Source organism: Hyla sarda, chromosome 5 (assembly GCF_029499605.1).
Source record: "Hyla sarda isolate aHylSar1 chromosome 5, aHylSar1.hap1, whole genome shotgun sequence".
Lineage (NCBI taxonomy): Eukaryota > Metazoa > Chordata > Amphibia > Anura > Hylidae > Hyla > Hyla sarda.
Genome location: NC_079193.1, coordinates 342071929 through 342093756, shown reverse-complemented (window position 1 = coordinate 342093756; position 21828 = coordinate 342071929). Strand labels below are relative to the sequence as shown.

The 21828-nt window shown below is 40.2% G+C and overlaps 1 protein-coding gene and 1 long non-coding RNA gene across 4 annotated transcripts in view; both read right to left on the bottom strand.

The window, feature by feature from the left end:
* OXR1 (oxidation resistance 1) overlaps positions 1 to 21828 on the bottom strand; it is a 618048-nt gene that overhangs the window by 457508 nt on the left and 138712 nt on the right. The gene's annotated exons all lie outside the window — the stretch shown is intronic.
* LOC130274343 (uncharacterized) overlaps positions 1 to 21828 on the bottom strand; it is a 100199-nt gene that overhangs the window by 57171 nt on the left and 21200 nt on the right. Inside the window, exon 3 of one of the 2 annotated variants that reach the window (XR_008844332.1) lies at positions 16206 to 16393. The exons of the other annotated variant lie outside the window; for it this stretch is intronic. This is a non-coding gene — a long non-coding RNA (uncharacterized LOC130274343). Of the gene's footprint in view, positions 1 to 16205; positions 16394 to 21828 lie in introns of those variants that run through there. 2 annotated transcript variants of the gene reach the window in all.

The following is a 21828-nucleotide window of genomic DNA, read 5'->3' as shown; positions in this document are numbered from 1 at the left end:
CCCCTTAAGGACTCAGCCCATTTGGGCCTTAAGGACTGAGCAAATTTTATTTTTGCATTTTCGTTTTTTCCTCCTCGCCTTCTAAAAATCACAACTTTTTAATATTTTTATCCACAGACTAGTATGAGGGCTTATCCTTTGTAATGACATCACTCATTTTACCATAAAATGCATTGGAGCGCCATCTTTGCTTTTTTTTCTCCCTGCTCACAATATGATTAAAATGACATCCATGATTACATACTTTTCTATTATTGTACCGCTTTAAAAAAATCTCCAACTTTTTAACCAAATTAGTGCATTTAAAATCCCTCTATTTTGACAACCTATAACTTTTTAATTTTTCCGTATAAACTGCGGTATGAGGGCTAATTTTCTGCGCCGTGATCTGTACGTTTTATTGGTACCACATTTGCATATATAAAACTTTTCAGCAATTTTAGATAATTTTTTTTTTTTTACATTAACGCCGTTCACCATGCAAGATCATTAACATTATATTTTGATAGTTCAGACATTTACGCACTCGGCAATACCAAATATGTTTATTTATTATTTGTTTTACACTTTTTTGGGGTAAAATGGGAAAAAGGAACAATTTAAATTTACTTAAGTAATTTAAATTTACTTAAGTAATTTTAAATTACTTACAGTAATTAAAAATTAGTTTTTTCTTTATTTTTTACACTTTTTATGCCCCCATAGGGGACTATTTATTGCAATCACTTGATTACAGATACTGAACAGTGCTATGCATAGGGCATAGCACTGATCAGTATTATTGGCTCGATCGCAGACCAGAGCAGAAGACCCGAGGAAGGCGGAGGAGGCAGGTGAGCCCTGCGTGCAATCCGATCACTAATTTTAGTGACCGCACTGCCGCGATGCTGCATCTAAGGGGTTAATGGCACACATCAGCTGATAACAGCTGGGACCTGCTGCGCAGGACGTAAATGTACGTCGTGGTGCGTTGGTACTTAACACACCAGGACAGATATTTACGTCCTGTACATGACATGACCGCAAGCATCGGGGGAGCGGTGTGGTGCTCGCGGTCATGTACAGGACGTAAATGTACATCCTGGTGAGTTAAGTACCAACGCACCAGGACGTACATTTACATCCTGCGTCGTTAAGGGGTAAATGTTTTGACAAGATGTACAAAATGTTAAACGTTTTTGATTCTAACAGTGCCCATTTAAGGACAAAACCAATTTTAATTTTTGCATTTTCGATTTTTTCCTCATCACATTCAAGATCCAAAGCGCTTTTACTTTTGCATCCACAGACCTATTTGAGAGCTTGCTTTTTGCGTGACGAATTGCACTTTGCAATGACACCTTTCAATTTAATTTATCATAGAATGTATGGCGCAATTAAAAAAATATATATATATTTCGGAGGATAGTGGGATTAAAAAAAAAATTGCAATTTTGTAGCCTTTCAGGGTTTTTTTTTTTCACAGTAAACTTCACGGTAGAACTGATATACATGTGTGTATGAGGGCTCATTTTTTTTTTTTTTTCGGGGGGGGGGGGGGGGGGGGAGGCCGTGATCTGTAGTTTTTATTCTAATCTACATTTTGACTAGAATAGAGAGAGCCGAGCCCTTCAAACCCGGATTTGAACTTTTAAACTAGACCAGGTCTGGCGCGCGCGAACTTGGCAATGTCGGGGCTGAGCTAAGGGATGAAGACAAGAGATGCTTCTTCTTCTATTCTGTAGGTAGCGTTGCCACCTGGTCGGTATTTTACCGCCACAGCTGGTATTTTGGCCACCCTGATGGTATTTTTATATTTAAAATACCGGCCATGCAATGGTCGGTATTTATCCAACCAATCCTCCAACTCCCGGAATGTTGCACCATATACTATACCAGTGTTTCCTAACCAGAGCGCCTCCAGCTGTTGCACAACTACAACTCCCAGCATGCCCGGACAGCCAACGACTGTCCGGGCATGCTGGGAATTGTAGTTTTGCAATAGCTGGAGGCACCCCTGGTTGGGAAACATTGACCTATACTATATACTACTATATAGTCCAACATGCTGGGAGTTGTAGTTTTGCAACAGCTGGAGGCACCCTTGGTTGGGAAACATTGACCTATACTATATACTATTATATAGTCCAACATGCTGGGAGCTGTAGTTTTGCAACAGCTGGAGGCACCCCTGGTTGGGAAACATTGACCTATACTATATACTACTATATAGTCCAACATGCTGGGAGTTGTAGTTTTGCAACAGCTGGAGGCACCCCTGGTTGGGAAACATTGACCTATACTATATACTACTATATAGTCCAACATGCTGGGAGCTGTAGTTTTGCAACAGCTGGAGGCACCCCTGGTTGGGAAACATTGACCTATACTATATACTACTATATAGTCCAACATGCTGGGAGTTGTAGTTTTGCAACAGCTGGAGGCACCCCTGGTTGGGAAACATTGACCTATACTATATACTACTATATAGTCCAACATGCTGGGAGCTGTAGTTTTGCAACAGCTGGAGGCACCCTTGGTTGGGAAACATTGACCTATACTATATACTACTATATAGTCCAACATGCTGGGAGCTGTAGTTTTGCAACAGCTGGAGGCACCTCTGGTTGGGAAACTTTGACCTATACTATATACTACTATATAGTCCAACATGCTGGGAGTTGTAGTTTTGCAACAGCTGGAGGCACCCCTGGTTGGGAAACATTGACCTATACTATATACTACTATATAGTCCAACATGCTGGGAGTTGTAGTTTTCATTTGGGGCAGCTGCTGAGCCACAGGCTGTATCAGGGCATGCTGGGAGTTGTAGTTAGTAACTAACTGCAACTCTCAAATTTAATTTAAAAAAAGCGATCAATAAGTCACATCAAAACAAAAATGATACCGTTAAAAACTACAGATAGGGGCGCAAAAAAATTGGTCGGTATTTATCCAACTGATCCTCCAACTCCTGGAATGTTGCACCATATATCAGTGTTTCCCAACCAGAGCGCCTCCAGCTGTTGCAAAACCCTCTATAAGCACCGGTTAACACTACTGATAAAAAAAAAAAGGCAGTACACTCTTGATGCCATCTGGCTACTGGGCACACATACTGTGGTCTTTTTTTCCTGTTTGTCATGTGCTCAGACTGGGTATGAGTGGGTGTTCTCTTTAGGTTCCATCATGATTCATTTTTACAGAATTTGCATCTCATTTGCATATTGCCTGCTACATGTGATTTTCTTGTGAATCTCATTCATTAAAAAAAAACAAGGATAAAGATGGTCTGCAGTACAGTATGCTTTCTTACAATGATGGCAATTAGAGATGAGCGAACTTACAGTAAATTTAATTCGTCACAAACTTCTCGGCTCGGCAGTTGATGACTTATCCTGCATAAATGAGTTCAGCTTTCAGGCGCTCCCGTGGGCTGGAAAAGGTGGATACAGTCCTAGGAGAATCTTTCCTAGGACTGTATCCACCTTTTCCAGCCCACCGGAGCACCTGAAAGCTGAACTAATTTAATTTACTGTAATTGAATTTACTGTAAGTTCGCTCATCTCTAATGGCAATGTAACATTTATTTTCACCTACAGAAATAATATATATATATATATATATATATATATATATATATATATATATATATCTGTCCTGACACAGACTAGAAACTCAACTTCCTCTGTAGTATCCAGCAGCTGATAAGTACTGGAAGGATTAAGATTTTTAGAGAGGTAATTTACAAATCTGTTTAAAGGGGTATTCCAGGAAAAAAAAACATTTTTTTTTATATCAACTGACTCCAGAAAGTTAAACAGATTTGTAAATGACTTCTAATAAAAAAATCTTAATCCATCCTCGTGTCATCAGAGAGCACTTAGACAAAAAAGAACAACTCAACTTCAGCAGCTCATAAGTACTGAAAGGATTAATATTTTTTTATAGAAGTAATTTCTGGAGCCAGTTGATATATATAAAAATAGCTTTCCACTGAAGTACCCCTTTAATGGATGGAGTCCTCCCGTGACTCTTTTTGCTGATCTATAGTATTGAGCACGAATATTCATAATGCAAATTTTTATCGGGAATATTTAGAATATAGTGCTATATATTCGCAATGACGAATATATATTTTTTTCTTTCACATGCAAATTTTTATGCACATTTTTTAAGTATTTTTTATGCGAATTTTCCATGCGAATCATTGCATGGAAAAAAAGTGAACAAACATAGCAAATATGTGAATTTGGCAAAATAGGACGAATAATTGTCAATATGTTCGCAAAATACTGCAAATTCGAATATGGCCCCTGCCGCTCATCACTATTCATCTAATTGATAAGGGGTTCTGAAGAAAGGTGTCCCCTTTTTATTCTAAACCTAAGCAGCCCTGAGGTAACACATATATATACAGTACAATTTACATTGTCACAGTATATAGAAACCAATTCACACATTACAGGAGCACATTTACAGGTGAGGCTTTTCTCAGATAATGTAATGCTGTTCCTACTTATTATTCACTACTAAGTCTGCTGTTAATATCTTATGAATATACAAAATATTGCGTGAAATAGTTATATGGGGAAACTTCTTTACAATAATAAAAAATAACTATAAAAACATTGGCAATGACTGCAGGGATTTATCATTAGTGCATTCCCCCCCTTTTTGGGTTGAGTGCACATGAACTGTGCCTGTAAACATATAGATATCTGTAGGTATGTTCAAACCCAGTAGTAGAACACAATTTAAAGGGGTTATCCAGGAAAAAACTTTTTTGTATATATCAACTGGCTCCAAAAAGTTAAACAGATTTGTAAATTACTTCTATTAAAAAATCTTAATCCTTTCAGTACTTATGAGCTTCAGAAGTTAATGTTGTTCTTTTCTGTCTAAGTGCTCTTTGATGACACGTGTCTCGGGAAACGCCCAGTTTAGAAGAGGTTTGCTATGGGGATTTGCTTCTAAACTGGACGTTTCCCGAGACATGTGTCATCAGAAAGCACTTAGACAGAAAAGAACAACCTAACTTCAGAAGCTCATAAGTACTGAAAGGATTAAGATTTTTTAACATAAGTAATTTACAAATCTGTTTAACTTTCTGGAGCCAGTTGATATATATATATATAAAAGTTTTTCCCTGGATAACCCCTTTAAGGAAAAACTTAAAGGGGTACTCTGCTGCTCAGCGTTTGGAACAAACTGTTCCGAACGCTGGAGCCAGGAGCTTGTGACATCATAGCCCCGCTCCCTCTTGGCGTCCCGCCCCACATTGAGGGGGTGGGGCGGGACATCATGATGGGGCGGGGCTAGAACGTCACGAGCTCCCGGCGCCGGCTCCAGTGTTCGGAACAGTTTGTTCCAAACGCTGAGCAGCGGAGTGCCCCTTTAAAGGGGGGTATGCATGAAAAGTGGAGGAGGTGAACGTCTTTTTACTCCATTAATTCTCGTGTTGGTAACTGCGTACCTGCACCAATTTTATTACACGGCGCAGGGTATGTGATAAATCTGGTGCTGATCCCATTTCTCTGAAACTTTTTGTGCGACTTTTTAACCTCTGCGACAAATGTGTGACTTTTGAATAATGCTGTCCTCAGTTAGTTTCTAAGCCAACTGAGGACTGGTGTAGAATTGTGCCTAAATAAGCGTAGATGCGCCAAAATATGCGGCAAACTGAAAAGTCGAAAATGATTAAATTCCTGACCACTGCATGATGTCAACTGAAATCACGACTTCCAACGTCACTTTGAAAAAAAAATTTCTATTTGGTTTGTCGAAAAACTTTGGGGGAGAGTTAACATTAACAAATCTTGCCCAGAGGAAAAGTTGCTGAGTTGCCCATAGCAACCAATCAGATCGCTTCTTTCATTTTTCAGAGGCCTTTTCAAAAAAGAAAGAAGCGATCTAATTGGTTGCTATGGGCAACTCAGCAACTTTTCCTCTAGACAGGTTTTGAGAAATCTTGCCCTTTGTCTCTAAAAAGCAACTGCACCAAAAATAGAGACAAACTACAGCCAAAATAATGGAGTACAACATTTTATACATACCCCTCAAAATGCCTAAAACGTAGTTTTTCATAAATATCACCAAAAGAACGCGTATAGGTAGGAACAGAAAAAAAAAAAAAAAAAAAAAAAAAAATATATATATATATATATATATATATATATATATATAACTGTCACGATGCCGGCTGGCAGGAGGTGGATCCTCTGTGCCAGAGAGGGATTGGCGTGGACCGTGCTAGTGGACCGGTTCTAAGTCACTACTGGTTTTCACCAGAGCCCGCCGCAAAGCGGGATGGTCTTGCTGCGGCGGTAGTGACCAGGTCGTATCCACTAGCAACGGCTCAACCTCTCTGACTGCTGAAGATAGGCGCGGTACAAGGGAGTAGACAGAAGCAAGGTCGGACGTAGCAGAAGGTCGGGGCAGGCAGCAAGGATCGTAGTCAGTAAGGTAATAGCAGGAGGTCAAGTTCACAGTAAGGACAACACAGTAACGCTTTCACTAGGCTCAAGGCAACAAGATCCGGCCGGGAAGTGCAGGGACAGAGAACAGATATAGTCTGGGAGCAGGTGGAGCCAATCAAGCTAATTGGGCCAGGCACCAATCACTGGTGCACTGGCCCTTTAAGTCTCAGGGAGCTGGCGCGCGCGCGCCCTAGAGAGCGGAGCCGCGCGCGCCAGCACATGACAGCAGGGGACCGGGACGGGTAAGTGACCTGGGATGCGATTCGCGAGCGGGCGCGTCCCGCTGTGCGAATCGCATCCCCGACGGCCATGACAGTGCAGCGCTCCCGGTCAGCGGGACCGACCGGGGCGCTGCGGAGAGAGAGACGCCGTAAGCGCTCCGGGGAGGAGCGGGGACCCGGAGCGCTAGGCGTAACAATATATATATATATACACAATAGTTGTATGTAGATAGTTGTCCCATAGCGACAGTAACGTGTTGAAAGGTCATGAAAGTGACGACTGTATGAACATTGTAGAGACATTATCATATCTACTTTTGCTGACTCCACCGTCATATAGTTATATAGCTACCCCACAGTAATGGGGCTATCTTGTTACGTGGTGTTGTAGTCTTTTCAGTGTGCCGATGTTAGCACATTGCTAGTTAGTACATTGCTAAGGCTACATTCACACCATGATTGCAGCCTACGGTTGCTGGATCCGGCTGGGGGAGGGAAAAACAGGGCGCTCCAGTACCGCAGCCGGACCAGCGCTGAAATCCACTCACTTTAATGAGCCTACCGGAGTCAAACAGTGACTCCGGTCGGCTCATTTCTGCCCCGTATCCGGTTTTGTGACCGGACCTAAAACCGTAGTATAGTTGGGGCTGGCTTCTGCATTCTTTGGCTAGGAGACCAACATGTGACTAGATTCTGGTTCAGCTATACAATAAAAGGCAATGCAATGTGCAAATGTTAACACTCTGCACACTGTAGAATTCAATGTATGCATAAAATAACAGACAAATATATGTGTAATGCAGAAAATACTGTTACCTAGGCCTTTAGCAACTAAAATACACACGTTGCTGTGCAGCAAATTTTTACTGGCTACTCTTGGAGTAGCAGCTGATACAATTCAGGTCACCACATATGTAAGCCTTTTCTTAAGGCTATGTAAACTGATGGTTGTATTTATTTATGTTTAGAGTGTTTTGTATAAAGACCATTCTTCTCTGCTATGTGAAAGACTTTTCTGACCGTTCACCAATTACCAAGTACATCATTGATGGGATGGAGCATTTAGTAGGCCGCCTAGTTTATTTTACCAAACAACTCTTACAGGAGTTTTCCGCCCCTATACATGTTATCCCTTATCCAAAGGATATGGGGGATCATCTCTGGGCAGGCGCTGCAGCGTTATGGTCATTATGCCTCCTCCCATAGACATGAATGGAGGGAGCATGGCGGCTGTGTTTCCAGTCATCCGGCACTGCACAGAGTTCACTTTGTGCACCGGATGACTGGGGTACCGCGGGGGGGGGGCTTTAGATAGATGATAACATGTCTAACAGCGAAGTATCCTTTTAAGGATAAATGGGATAATTGCAAGGAACCTGAAATATTGAAAAGCGTAATACATTATTTTAAGAAGAGGGAAACACAGCAACATTTAGACCACTGTACACAGCTCCAATGTCATTCCCGGTCTCTAAGAGGGGCGGTGCTCCATCATTTCCTGGAGACTGAGACGATCAATGATATTTCTCTGTTGATTGCTTCTCATTCATTTCAGCCGCCATATAGCACACACGTCAGCTACACAGGTCTACACAGACCGGGGATGGTGCAACAGGAAAACTAATTTCTGCTCAGTTCCCTTATAGATAACATCTGATCATTGGAAGTCTCAGCAGCAAGGCCTACTGTTATCAGTGGAGGAATGATCAAATATGTATATAAGGAGGAGTACAGAAATCTTTCCCTTGACCTATTTATACCCAGGACTGTATCTACAGGGTGGGCCATTTATATGGATACACCTTAATAAAATGGGAATGGTTGGTGATATTAACTTCCTGTTTGTGGTACATTAGTATATGTGAGGGGGAAACTTTTCAAGATGGGTGGTGACCATGGCGGCCATTTTGAAATTGGCCATTTTGAATCCAACTTTTGTTTTTTTAATAGGAAGAAAAGACAATGATGTGCTTGATTTTGACGTAACTTTATTCTTTCATGAGTTATTTACAGGTTTCTGACCACTTATAAAATGTGTTCAATGTGCTGCCCATTGTGTTGGATTGTCAATGCAACACTCTTCTCCCACTGTTCACACACTGATAGCAACACTGCAGGAGAAATGCTAGCACAGGCTTCCAGTATCCGTATACACTGCTATATACTACTATATACACTGCAGGAGAAATGCTAGCACAGGCTTCCAGTATCTGTAGTTTCAGGTGCTGCACATCTCGTATCTTCACAGCATAGACAATTGCATTCAGATGACCCCAAAGATAAAAGTCTAAGGGGGTCAGATCGGGAGACCTTGGGGGCCATTCATCTGGCCCACGATGACCAATTCACTTTCCAGGAAACTGTTCATCTAGGAATGCTCGGACCTGACACCCATAATGTGGTGGTGCACCATCTTGCTGGAAAAACTCAGGGAACGTGCCAGCTTCAGTGCATAAAGAGGGAAACACATCATCATGGAGCAATTTTGCATATCCAGTAGCCTCGAGGTTTCCATTGATGAAGAATGGCCCCACTATCTTTGCACCCCATATACCACACCATACCGTCAATTTTTGTGTTCCAACAGTCTCAAAGGGATCTATCCAATGTGGGTTAGTGTCAGACCAATAGCGCTGGTTTTGTTTGTTAACTTCACCATTCACATAAAAGTTTGTCTCATCACTGAACAAAATCTTCTGCGTAAACTGAGGGTCCTGTTCCAATTTTTGTTTTGCCCATTCTGCAGCACCTGAAACTACGGATACTGGAAGCCTGTGCTAGCATTCTCCTGCGGTGTTGCTATCAGTGTGTGAAGAGTGGGAGAAGAGGGTTGCATTGACAATCCAACAAAATGGGCAGCACATTGAACACATTTTATAAGTGGTCAGAAACTTGTAAATAACTCATGTAAGAATAAAGTTACGTTGAAACCAAGCACATCATTGTTTTTCTTGTGAAATTCCCAATAAGTTTGATGTGTCACATGACCCTCTTCCTATTAAAAAAACTAAAGTTTGATTCAAAATGGCCGACTTCAAAATGGCCACCATGGTCACCACCCATCTTGAAAAGTTTCCCCCCTCACATATACTAATGTGCCACAAACAGGAAGTTAATATCACCAATCATTCCCATTTCATTAAGGTGTATCCATGTAAATGGCCCACCCTGTATAACAAGGGGGAAAGAAGGTTTCTACACCAGTAGAGACAGGGATTCTTTACTGTAAGAGCAGTAAGAGACTATGGAAATCTCTCTGAGGAGGCGGTCATGGTTAACTCAGTAAAAAAGTTCAAAAGGGGCCCGGATGCATTTCTAGAGAGTAACAACATTACAGGATGATCCAGGGATTTATTCTTATACCATATTTGGAGTCAGGAAGGAATTGTTCCCCTGGTATGGGGCAATTGGCATCAGCCTCATAAGGGTTTTTTGCCTTCCTCTAGATCAACACGGTAGTGACACCATAGAGGTATAGGTTGAACGTAATAGACACTTGTTTTATTTTTCAACCTTATGAACTATGTAACTAAAATACAAAGGGATACTCCAAAGCCTACAACCCCTTTAGTGATTATAAACTAAGACATTCAGTAACACTTAGGTGAATGGCTGATAACTTTATACATTGTGGACACCATCTTCTAATGGAAAAGGAATTCTCTATAGAGTATCACAGCCACATTAAATACAGCGGTCAGGGAGGTCAAATCCATGATCTTTAGGAATGACACATTGACTTGTCAAAAAACTATTTGAAGGTGGAATCCTGGTGTACACAACCTTCCTGCCGATTACATCCATCACACTTGAACTCAACAAGGCAATAGGATCCTATTTGTTAAGGAACAGTGAGCATGGATAAGCACTATCAAACTCTGGAAATACAACAATATAGGAACAGGGGTACAATGGATAACCACTATCAAACTCTGGAAATCCAACAATATAGGAACAGGGGTACAAGAGTTGTGGCCTATTTGGGGCCTATTGCATGAAGGATCCCGATGGTTCCATCATTTTACAGGAAAACATAAGAGCATTCGTCTATGACCTTAAAAAGAAGAGATGACACAACAAGACAATGACCTGAAGCACACAGAAAATCAACTAAAGAATAGTTGAACATTTTTTTGGAAGGGCCAAGCCCAGACCATAACTTTTTTTGTAATGCTGGGGCATGACCTCAGGAGGAATGTGCAGGAGGAATTTTGCAAACCTTATAGGCAGCTATGGGCAATGTTTGGGTGTGTACTAAGTTAATTTAAAAAATACCATGGATTGTAATAAATAACATAGACGGTGATATATAACATGATTGAAATATATAACATTGACGGTAATATATATAACATGGACGGTAATATATAACATGGATTGTATTAAATAAAATGGACGGTAATATATATATATATAACGTGGTTGTAATAAATAACATGGACGGTAATATATATATAACATGGGTTGTAATATATAACAAGGACGGTAATATATTACATGATTGTAATAAATAACATGGACGGTAATAAATAACATGGGCGGTAATATATATAACATTGATTGTAATAAATAACATGGACGGTAATAAATAACATTGATTATAATAAATAACATGGACGGTAATAAATAACACGGACGGTAATATATAACATGGACGGTAATATATATAACATTGATTGTAATATATAACATGGACGGTAATATATAACATGGACGGTAATATATATAACATTGATTGTAATAAATAACATGGACGGTAATAAATAACATTGATTATAATAAATAACATGGACAGTAATATGTATAACATGGACGGTAATAAATAACATTGATTGTAATAAATAACACGGACAGTAATATGTAGCATGGACGGTAATATATAACTAGTGTTGCTCGCGAATATTCGCAATGCAAATTTTATTCGCGAATATCTCATATTTGCGAATTCGCGATTATTCGCGATTATAGCACTATATATTCTTTATTACGAATATTCGTTTTTATTTTTTTTTTCTTCAAGGTACACATCACAGTGATCATCCCTCTCTGCTTCCAGCTTGTGTGGTGTAAAGAAGGCTCTAATACTACTGTGTGAGACAGGTGTTCGAATTTTCGCATATGCAAATTTTCGCATTTGCGAATTTGCGGTTATGCTAATTTTTGCATATGGTAATTTTCGCATTTGCTAATTTTCGCTTATGCTAATTACGCATATGTACATTTTTGCATAAACTAATTTTTGCATATGCGAAAATAAAACGTGAATATTACGAATATGCGAATTTAGCGAATATATGACGAATAGTCGTCCATATATTCGCGAAATATCGTGAATTCGAATATGGCCTATGCCACTCAACACCATATATATCATGGATTGTAATAAATAACAGACGGTAATAAATAACATGGATTGTAATATATAACATGGACGGTTCAACCGTTGCAGTTTTGTAACAGATGGAGGGCCACAGTTTGGAGACCACTGATGACATAACTTCTGCTAAAGGGGGATCTACATATTCTTAAATTCAGGATTCCACTTACTTTTTCTCACTGCACTGTGGATGTTTACTAAGTGTGTTTAATAAATATCAAGAGCGATAATAAATAACATGGACAGTTCAACTGTTGTAGTTTTGCAACAGCTGGAGGGCCACAGTCTAGAGATCACTAGTGTAGATGTCTGCTTTTTAAGGGGGATCTAAATATTCTTAAATTCAGGGTTTCATTTACTTTTGCTCCCTGCACTGTTGATGTTTACTAAGTCTATTAAATAAATAACATGTAGTATTGTAGTTTTGCAACAGCTGGAGGGCCATGGTTTAGAGACCACTAGTGTAGATGTCTGCTATTTAAGGGGGATCTACATATTCCAAAATGCAGGATTCCATTTACTTTTACTCCCTGCACTTTTACTGGGTGCACTCTCTGCGCTACTCCCCGCATGGACTGCAATGTGCTTCGCACAATGTGATGCAATAGTGTTCAGTCCACCGGTTCTCACCTGCCCTGCCGTCTTCCTGCTTCCTCTGTCCTCCCTGGTAGCACCCGTGCACTCCCTGCACATACCCGCCTCCCAGGGTGCGCACTCGCCGGTTCTCAGAGATTTAAAGGGCCAGAGCACAACTGATTGGTGTTTCCCTGGAACTGACCCTATTTAACCCTGCACTTCCTCCCGTTCCCTGACGGATCTTTATGCCCTTAGAGAAAGCGTTCCCTGTGTTATCTGCTATTCAGAGTACCAGTTCTCTTGCTACGTTTCCTGACCACAGTTCCTTGCCGCCAGCCCTGACCTACCGTCTGTCCTTGACTCTGAGTACGTCTTTTCCTTCTGTGCCACGCATCACCTCGGCTGCCTTTGTGGACAAGTTGTGCCAGGGGAAGTGACCTGGAATCTGTCTGCCACAGCAAGTCCATACCACTTTGCGGCGGGCTCTGGTGAAAACCAGCGGCTCCTTAGACTCCGCTCCCTGGTGCAGCTCACGTAATCATCCACACAGGTACAGTGGATCCACACCACCAGCTGTTACAATAACATGTAGCATTGTAGTTTTGGAACAGCTGAAGGGCCATAGTTTAGAAACCACAAGTGTAGATGTCTGCTGTTTAAGGGGATCTACATATTCCTAAATTCAGGGTTCCATTTACTTTTGCTCCCTGCACTGTTGATGTTTACTAAGCCTATTCAATAAATAACATGGACGGTTTGTGTGTTGTTAGTTTAGTAAGATTATGTTTGTCTACAATTGTGACTTACATAACATTCAGGCCACATTTTGTTAGTGACTGGTGCAGAAACATAAATCATTCTAAAAGGGTAAAATTTATTTATTTTTTTTCTTACTAATGTATTCACTATATTTTCTTAACAATGTTGAGAGCAGAAGCCAGCGATAATTCAGATGTGGCTTCTAATCATATCCTACAAGGGACAGAATTTCCTCCTTAGAATTAGTGCCAGATGTGATTGAGCCCTGCACCCATGTCCCTGGGAACCAAGGTGAGAAGAGTAATGTTTGTACGGCAGATGGATTGCTGGTGTAGGCCGTGCTGCTAGGTAGAGATCACATAGAACAAAGATATACATTATATAATGACATATTTATTACACTATAATAGTGGAGCCATAAAATAGGCTTCCTAAACGGGCACTAATCTTCTAGATCGGCATTAATTTAGAACGTGCGTTGGTTTTGCAGCTTAGCCCTAGACAATTAAATGGGGCAAAACTGCATCTCTAGATACAAGCCAATTTCACTGTGCTGCTAGCCGTCTTTGAAAGATTAATATAACTTTTTACATCTAGAAAGAAGGTGTCCAACCTGTGGCCCTCTAGCTGTTGCAAAACTACAACTCCCAACATGGCCAGACAGCTTTTCTCCGTTCTAGAACATTCTAGTATGTTATTAATTTAGTCTTTTCATTACATATTAATCTATTCATCGCTTGTTCTTACAGACCAGTCATTTAAGGGTGCTTGTCACCACATGTAATGTCTCTGTTTAAAATAAATAAATATATAAATAAAGAGATAATGAAGAATTGTTTTCGTAATGAAATAATAGATCTAGAGCTTCTTTTTTTAGAAGTTCCTCGTGGGTGTTACCAGTTGGGGGGAGTGTCAGAGCTGAGACAGCCAGGACACACCCACAACTGATAACACCAAGTTGTTCATTTATTCATAAGAGGAATAACATAAGGACCGGCACAATAAAGATGTAAATACATTATTAAATAATTCCAGAGCTTCTTTTCTTAAAGTTCTGTTTTGTGCCATTCCCTATTTTATTCCTCTTATGAATAAATTAACAACTTAGTGTTATCAGTTGTGGGTGTGTCCTGACACTCTCAGCCCTGATTGGACAGAGTCAGACTATGTAGGGACACTCCCCCAACTGGTAATACCCAGGAGGAACCTTTTAGAGAAGATGCTCCAGAATCTACTACTTAATTCCGAAAACCCCTTAAGGACCTGGCCATTTTTAATTTTTGCACTTTCGTTATTTCTTCCTCGTCTTCTTAAAAATCATAACACTTAAAATTTTTCACCTACAGAGCCATATGAGGGCTTTTTTTTTTGCACCACCAATTTCACTTTGTAATGACATCAATCATTTCACCACAAAATCTACAGTAAAACCAGAAAAAAAAATATTTGTGGGGCAAAATTGAAAAAAACTTATCTTTATTCTGTAGTTCCATATGGTTACAAGGATACCTAATTTATATAGCTTTTATTTATTTTTTTACTACCTAAAAAAATTATAACAACATGCACCAAAATTTGTATGTTGAAAATTGTCATCTTCTGACCCCAATAACTTCTTTTTCCATATACAGGGATGTATGAGGGCTAATTTTTTGCACCATCATCTGAAGTTTTTATCGGTGCCATTTTTGTTTTTATGGAACTTTTGATCGCTTAATTTTTTTTATAGGGTATACAATGTGACCAAAAATATGCAATTTTGGACTTTGGTATTTTTTTTAATGTAAACGCCATTGACCGTGTAGTTAAATTAACTATATATTTTTATAGTTTGGACATTTGTGCACGCAGCGATACCACATATGTTTATCTTTATTATGTTTACATATTTTTTTATATGGAATTTGGTAAAAGGGGGGTGATTCAAACTTTTAATATGTTAGGGGTTAATGTGTTGTTTTTTAAAACTTTGTATTCAACTTTTTTTTCTACACTTTTAGTCCCCTTAAGGGACTTTTAGGAGGAGTCTTTAGATTCCTCATACAGATCAATGTAGTTCCATAGAACCACATTGATCTGTGTGCTCTGCGCTCGATTGATAAAGCCTGGTTCAGCCAGGCTCTATCAATCTCAGAGCCGGGACCAGCACAGGAAGGGTGGTAAACCCTCCGGCAACCTCCACAGTGGATCCCCTCCACCCCTCGTTTGCGCTGTTTGTGTGTGTGTGTGGGGGGGGGGGTTGGTGGGCAATCCACCACACTGGACCACCAGGGTCTGGTTAAAGTTCCCTTTATACGCCGCTGTCATCTTTGACATGCCAGCATGTCGGCTATTAACTGCAGCCACCAGCTACAAGAATCAGCTGGGGTCAGGAGCCATACACCACTTGCCGTTGTAGACTGCAACCGGTTAAACAGATATATTAGATGTGGTGGCAGGTCAACTGGTCACTGCAGTTAAATAGATTTTGTGATAGACAGGCATTATAGTCGAGCCCATGGCTGTCCGGGCATGCCGGGAGTTGTAGTTTTGCAACATCTGGAGGTCTGCAGGTTGAAGACCACTGATGAAGGGATTGACAGGTGGTGATGAAGAAGGGGGGAGGGTGATGACGGGGGTTTGGATGATGACAGGGGTCTGTATGATTACGTGGGGGGGAGGGGATGATATATTTCCCACCCTAGGCTTATAGTCGAGTCAATAACTTTTTCCTGGGTTTTTGGGGTAAAATTAGGGGCCTTGGCTTATATTCGGGTCGGCTTATACGGTAGTTAGATACCCGCAAAACCCTGTTACACCAGTCTGGCTTTCAATAGATTCTAATAAAGACCTAATATTTTTTAAGTAAGTAAAGAAAACTGTTCATAGATTTTGCATTATAAGCTCTTTACTTTCCAGGTCCTATTGGTTATAAGTAAGAAAAATTTATTGTAAGCTCTCCGAACTGTGATTTCGCTGTTTACTACAGTCTGTCTGAAAGCGATGCCGTGTATCTGGAACTGAGCAAGAAATGAGCAAACCAAGTTCAGTGAATACAGGAGCTATTTATCAAACTAACATATGACATAGCAATATATCTCTATGGAGTATAAAATAATTTAGACATATACATCTGGTAGAAAATAACATACTGCTGCAATATATCCAAGGTCACATATCTGATGAATCAGTCAATGTTTTGGGAAAAAAATGTCCTCATACTGTACTCTGTAAATGGCGCTTACACAGCAATTTGTGGAGCAGAGGGGTTACATTCACTGTATATACATATATAGTGTGTATGTGCGCTCACCTCTTGATCAATTTGGCACATTCCATATTCTGTGCACCCCGTGTTGATTTATAAGCTGAAATAGATTTCTGCCATCATTTACCGGCGTGCATTTAAAGTAAATGCACTTTTTAAAGATTCATGAAAGGCACAAAAGTAGAAAAGTTGCCAAATTTTTGTGCAAAAATTTGCAACTTTTTTAGGTCTGTATGTAAAATGCCCCCTAAAATGTTTATTTATGTACCGTATTTTTCTCCGTATAAGATGCACTTTTTCTTCCACAAAACTGGGGGGGGAAAGGTTGGTGCGTCTTATATGGCGAATACACACCTATTGCGGTGGTCCCTGCGGCCATCAACGGCCGGGACCTGCGGCTAATACAGGGCATCACCGATCGCGTTGATGCCCTGTATTAACCCTTCAGACGCGGCGATCAAAGCTGACCGCCGCGTCTGAAGCGAAAGTGACACTAACCCGGCTACACCGTTAGGGACCTTACCTGCCTCCTTGGTGTCTGCTCCGTGCCGGGATCCCCTGCATGGTCGGCGCTCTCCTTCGACGTCATCACGTTGTCGCGCAGGCCGTCCCGTCATCCAATAGGAGCGGAGTGCGTAGCGACGTGATGACGGCGACGGAGAGCGTGGATCCCGGGGAAGAAGACGTCCAGAGTGTCTTCTCCTACCTCCTACCAATGTTCTTCAACCTGCAGACCTCCAGATGTTGCAAAACTACAACTCCCAGCATGCCCGGACAGCCAATGGCTGTCCGGGCATGCTGGGAGTTGTAGTTTTGCAACATCTGAAGGTCCACAGGTTGAACATCACTGTTGGGTTCAGAATCTTTTTTTTCTAGATTTTGCACCTTTTAAATTGGGTGCGTCTTATATGCCGGTGCGTCCTATAGGGCGAAAAATATGGTATGTATTTTTATGTTTTGTGTGTGTGTGTGTGTGTGTGCATATTGGTCTAAGTTATATGATATGTAAGTGAGCTTGTTTTTAAAGGGAAACATGTTTCCCTTTCATGCTGCCTGAAGCATCAATCATGGGGGCAAACTCTGGTAGGTTCAACCCACCCCTCCAGAATTGATTAATATATCTCTCCCTATACCCCAAAACAGGGCCAGATTACCTAGGAAACCTATGACATTGATGTACGGCAAGGCCACCTTGTATTTTGCACTCCATGATGTTCACGTACATCATGCAATACAGTGAGTCTATGAAGCGAGCACAAGAACTGCAATCACTTCATAGACATTCAGAGATAATGACGGACATTGGTGCCGAGGTTCCACCGTTAAACCCCTTAGGTGCCACAATCTTTATCGATCACTGCACTTAAGAGCCTGAATAACGTGTCCGGGTGCACAGGGAGACTCTACGAGCACCCATCTCATTGAGCAATGTTATGCAAGTGCATAGCATTGTTCCATATAAGAAATCTAGCTTATTAGGCTAGATTCACACTTAGGAATCTCCAGCTGGAATAATTCCGCCTAGAGATTCCAAGTGCGGCCAGCGCTGACTGAATCAGTGTCCTGCCGCTGGGGACCCCCACAATCTGCCATTCTGCATTATTTATTTTTTCATTCCCATTCATTTTTTTTTTTTATTATTCTTTTAATCATCTCATTCATTCACTGTTTCATTCAATAATTTTTTTCATCTAATCAGTCCTTCATCCTTATATTAACTTATTTATCATTTTTCACATATTTACATATATTTTTTCCATATTTCTTTCATGCATTCAAATTATCCCTTCACCTTTTCCTTTATCGAATATTGAAATTATTTATTTATGCATCCATCTCCCTACTCATAGAAGACTATTGCCAACATTTATACAATCGGATACATTTATCAGTCATCACTACATCGCATTAATATACTGACAATATAATCCGTACCAATTAAATTATGGGGCACAATTTTTTACATTTTCCAACAGTATTGTCTGCATTAACACCAGTAATATATTTCATTATAATATTTTTCCCTACAAATTTTTTTCACCATCAATATCTTGTGTTTCATACACCACATTTACCCCATTTCCCTCATTTACCCCGTTTATACCACTCACAAACAACATTCCATGTATTTTCTCATATCCACTCTAATCCAGTCCAGGTTTTCCTGATAACCTAGATCCACTTCCTCAATCCCAGTATCCAATCAGCCATAAGTGCAACCTTATAAAACAGTGGGTAGAAAGAGCCCAGACAACTTAGCTATTGAAAAAGAGGCTGAGTAGAGCCTCGAAACACGTCTAGCATTACATAATGTAATCTATTGCACCACCAGATCTTATAACTTATAGCTATATACAGAAAACCGGCATCTAGGAAAGTATCACAGAAGACTTCACCAGTGGCACGCAGCAAACACGAGGAGGACGCCAACATCACACACTACAGGACATCCACATCAAGATCCTCTCCCTCGCCACACTCGTCGGCATCCAGCACCAGCTAACCGTAGAGCGATCGCAGGACCCGGCTGGAGTCATAGCGGGTAAGAGTGAGAGCGCTGCGGGATCTTCTTTAAAAGTCATCGGGTGAGAGGTGCTACTGCACCATAATTCTTATACCCCACTGGAACGGACACCGAGCTTCATAGAAGCTACCCAGGCTACACAGTGCCGATATTCACCTTTTCTTGCTCGGAACCAGTTTTCATAGAAGACATAACAAGGACAGACACAAGCTTCATAGAAGAACTGTGGGAACGGCACACACTGCCGACATTTGCCATAACCTTCCTTTGCAGTAACTAGTCTTCATAGAAGACAATATAGGAGTTCAAAGCTATTCAATGTATGCCCAGCATCATATGGGATTTCTGGACAGTCTGTGAACTTTTCTCCTTAGCCACCACTAAACCTATATATCTAGGTGTTATATTGATGCCACATGCTTTAAGAATAACTAAATATTTCTGTGCAATTTTTTCTTACAGTTTATGCCACCTATTCTTTCTAAACAGCTATATGTGCTACATTTGCATTAACCTCTATATCTATTAAGGTGCACGTTCATGATGTGATTGCAGTCTATGGGAGGGGGCGTGACGGCTAGTATGTAGACATCACGCCTCCTCCCATAGACATCACAGGTGCAGGCGTGGTGGCTGTGGTCACCAGTCATCTGCCACAGAGCAGAGTTCGCTTTGTGCATGGATGACTGAAATGCCCGGCAGGAGATCGTGGGGGTCCCCAGATATCTTATCCCCTAAGCTTTGGATAGGGGATGAGATGTTTGGGTGGAGTACCCCTTTAAAGAAGAAAAAATTTTTAGACAAGTAAAATAATACAAAAATTCAATATGGTATTGTTGTAATCGTATTGACTGGAGCAAATCGAATCGGACGAAGTCGAATTCGTTCCAAATTTCATGAAAAATTTGATTCCGACCGAATCCGAATTTTGACTCGATTCGAAATAAGGAATTTCTTCATTAGCGATTCAAAAAAGGGATGGAGATATCTTTTTTATTAAAATTTCCAATAAAAAAAAAAATACAATAGTGATGGAAAAAATTGTATTTAATGAAATTTCTATTTTTAATAACAACATTTTTACTACGGTAATTTTTAAACAGAGACAGTAATAAAAATGTAGAAAGGGGCCATTAAAATGTAAAAATTATATATTTTTAAAAATTAATTTTGTTAAACACATTATTAACCCCTTAAGGACCAGGCCATTTTACACCTTAAGGACCAGAGCGTTTTTTGCAATTCTGACCACTGTCACTTTAAACATTAATAACTCTGGAATGCATTTAGTTATCATTCTGATTCCGAGATTGTTTTTTCGTGACATATTCTACTTTAACTTAGTGGTAAAATTTTATGGTAACTTGCATCCTTTCTTGGTGAAAAATCCCAAAATTTGATGAAAAAAATGAAAATTTTGCATTTTTCTAACTTTGAAGCTCTCTGCTTGTAAGGAAAATGGATATTCAAAATAAAACATTTTTGGGTTCACATATACAATATGTCTACTTTATGTTTGCATCATAAAATTTTATAGTTTTTACTTTTGGAAGACACCAGAGGGTTTCAAAGTTCAGCAGCAATTTGGAAATTTTTCACACAATTTTCAAACTCGCTATTTTTCATGGACCAGTTCAGGTTTGAAGTGGATTTGAAGGATCTTCATATTAGAAATACCCCATAAATGACCCCATTATAAAAACTACACCCCCCAAAGTATTCAAAATGACATTCAATAAGTGTATTAACCCTTTAGGTGTTTCACAGGAATAGCAGAAAAGTGAAGGAGAAAATTCACAATCTTCATTTTTTACACTTGCATGTTCTTGTAGACCCTATTTTTGAATTTTTGCAAGGGGTAAAAAGGAGAAAATTTTTACTTGTATTTGAAACCCAATTTCTCTCGAGTAAGCACATACCTCATATGTCTATGTTAATTGTTCGGCGGGCGCAGTAGAGGGCTCAGAAGGAAGCCCCTATGGTGCCAGGACAGCAAAAAAAAACACATGGCATACCATTTTGGAAACTAGACCCCTCAGGGAACGTAACAAGGGGTAAAGTGAACCTTAATACCCCACAGGTGATTCACGACTTTTGCATATGTAAAAAAAAAAAAAAAATGTTTTACCTAAAATGCTTAGTTTCCCAAAAATGTTACATTTTTAAAAAGGATAATAGCAGAAAATACCCCCCAAAATTTGAAGCCCAATTTCTCCCGATTCAGAAAACACCCCATATGGGGGTGAAAAGTGCTATGCTGGCGCACTACAGGTCTCAGAAGAGAAGGAGTCACATTTGGCTTTTTGAAAGCAAATTTTGCTCTGGGGGCATGCCGCATTTAGGAAGCCCCTATGGTGCCAGAACCGCAAAAAAAAAACACATGGCATACCATTTTGGAAACTAGACCCCTCGGGGAACGTAACAAGGGGTAATGTGAACCTTAATACCCTACAGGTGTTTCACGACTTTTGCATATGTTAAAAAAAAATTTTTTTTTTACCTAAAATGCTTGGTTTCCCAAAATTTTTACATTTTTAAAAAGGGTAATAGCAGAAAATACCCCCCAAAATTTGAAGCCCAATTTCTCCCGATTCAGAAAACACCCCATATGGGGGTGAGAAGTGTTCTGCTGGCGCACTACAGGTCTCAGAAGAGAAGGAGTC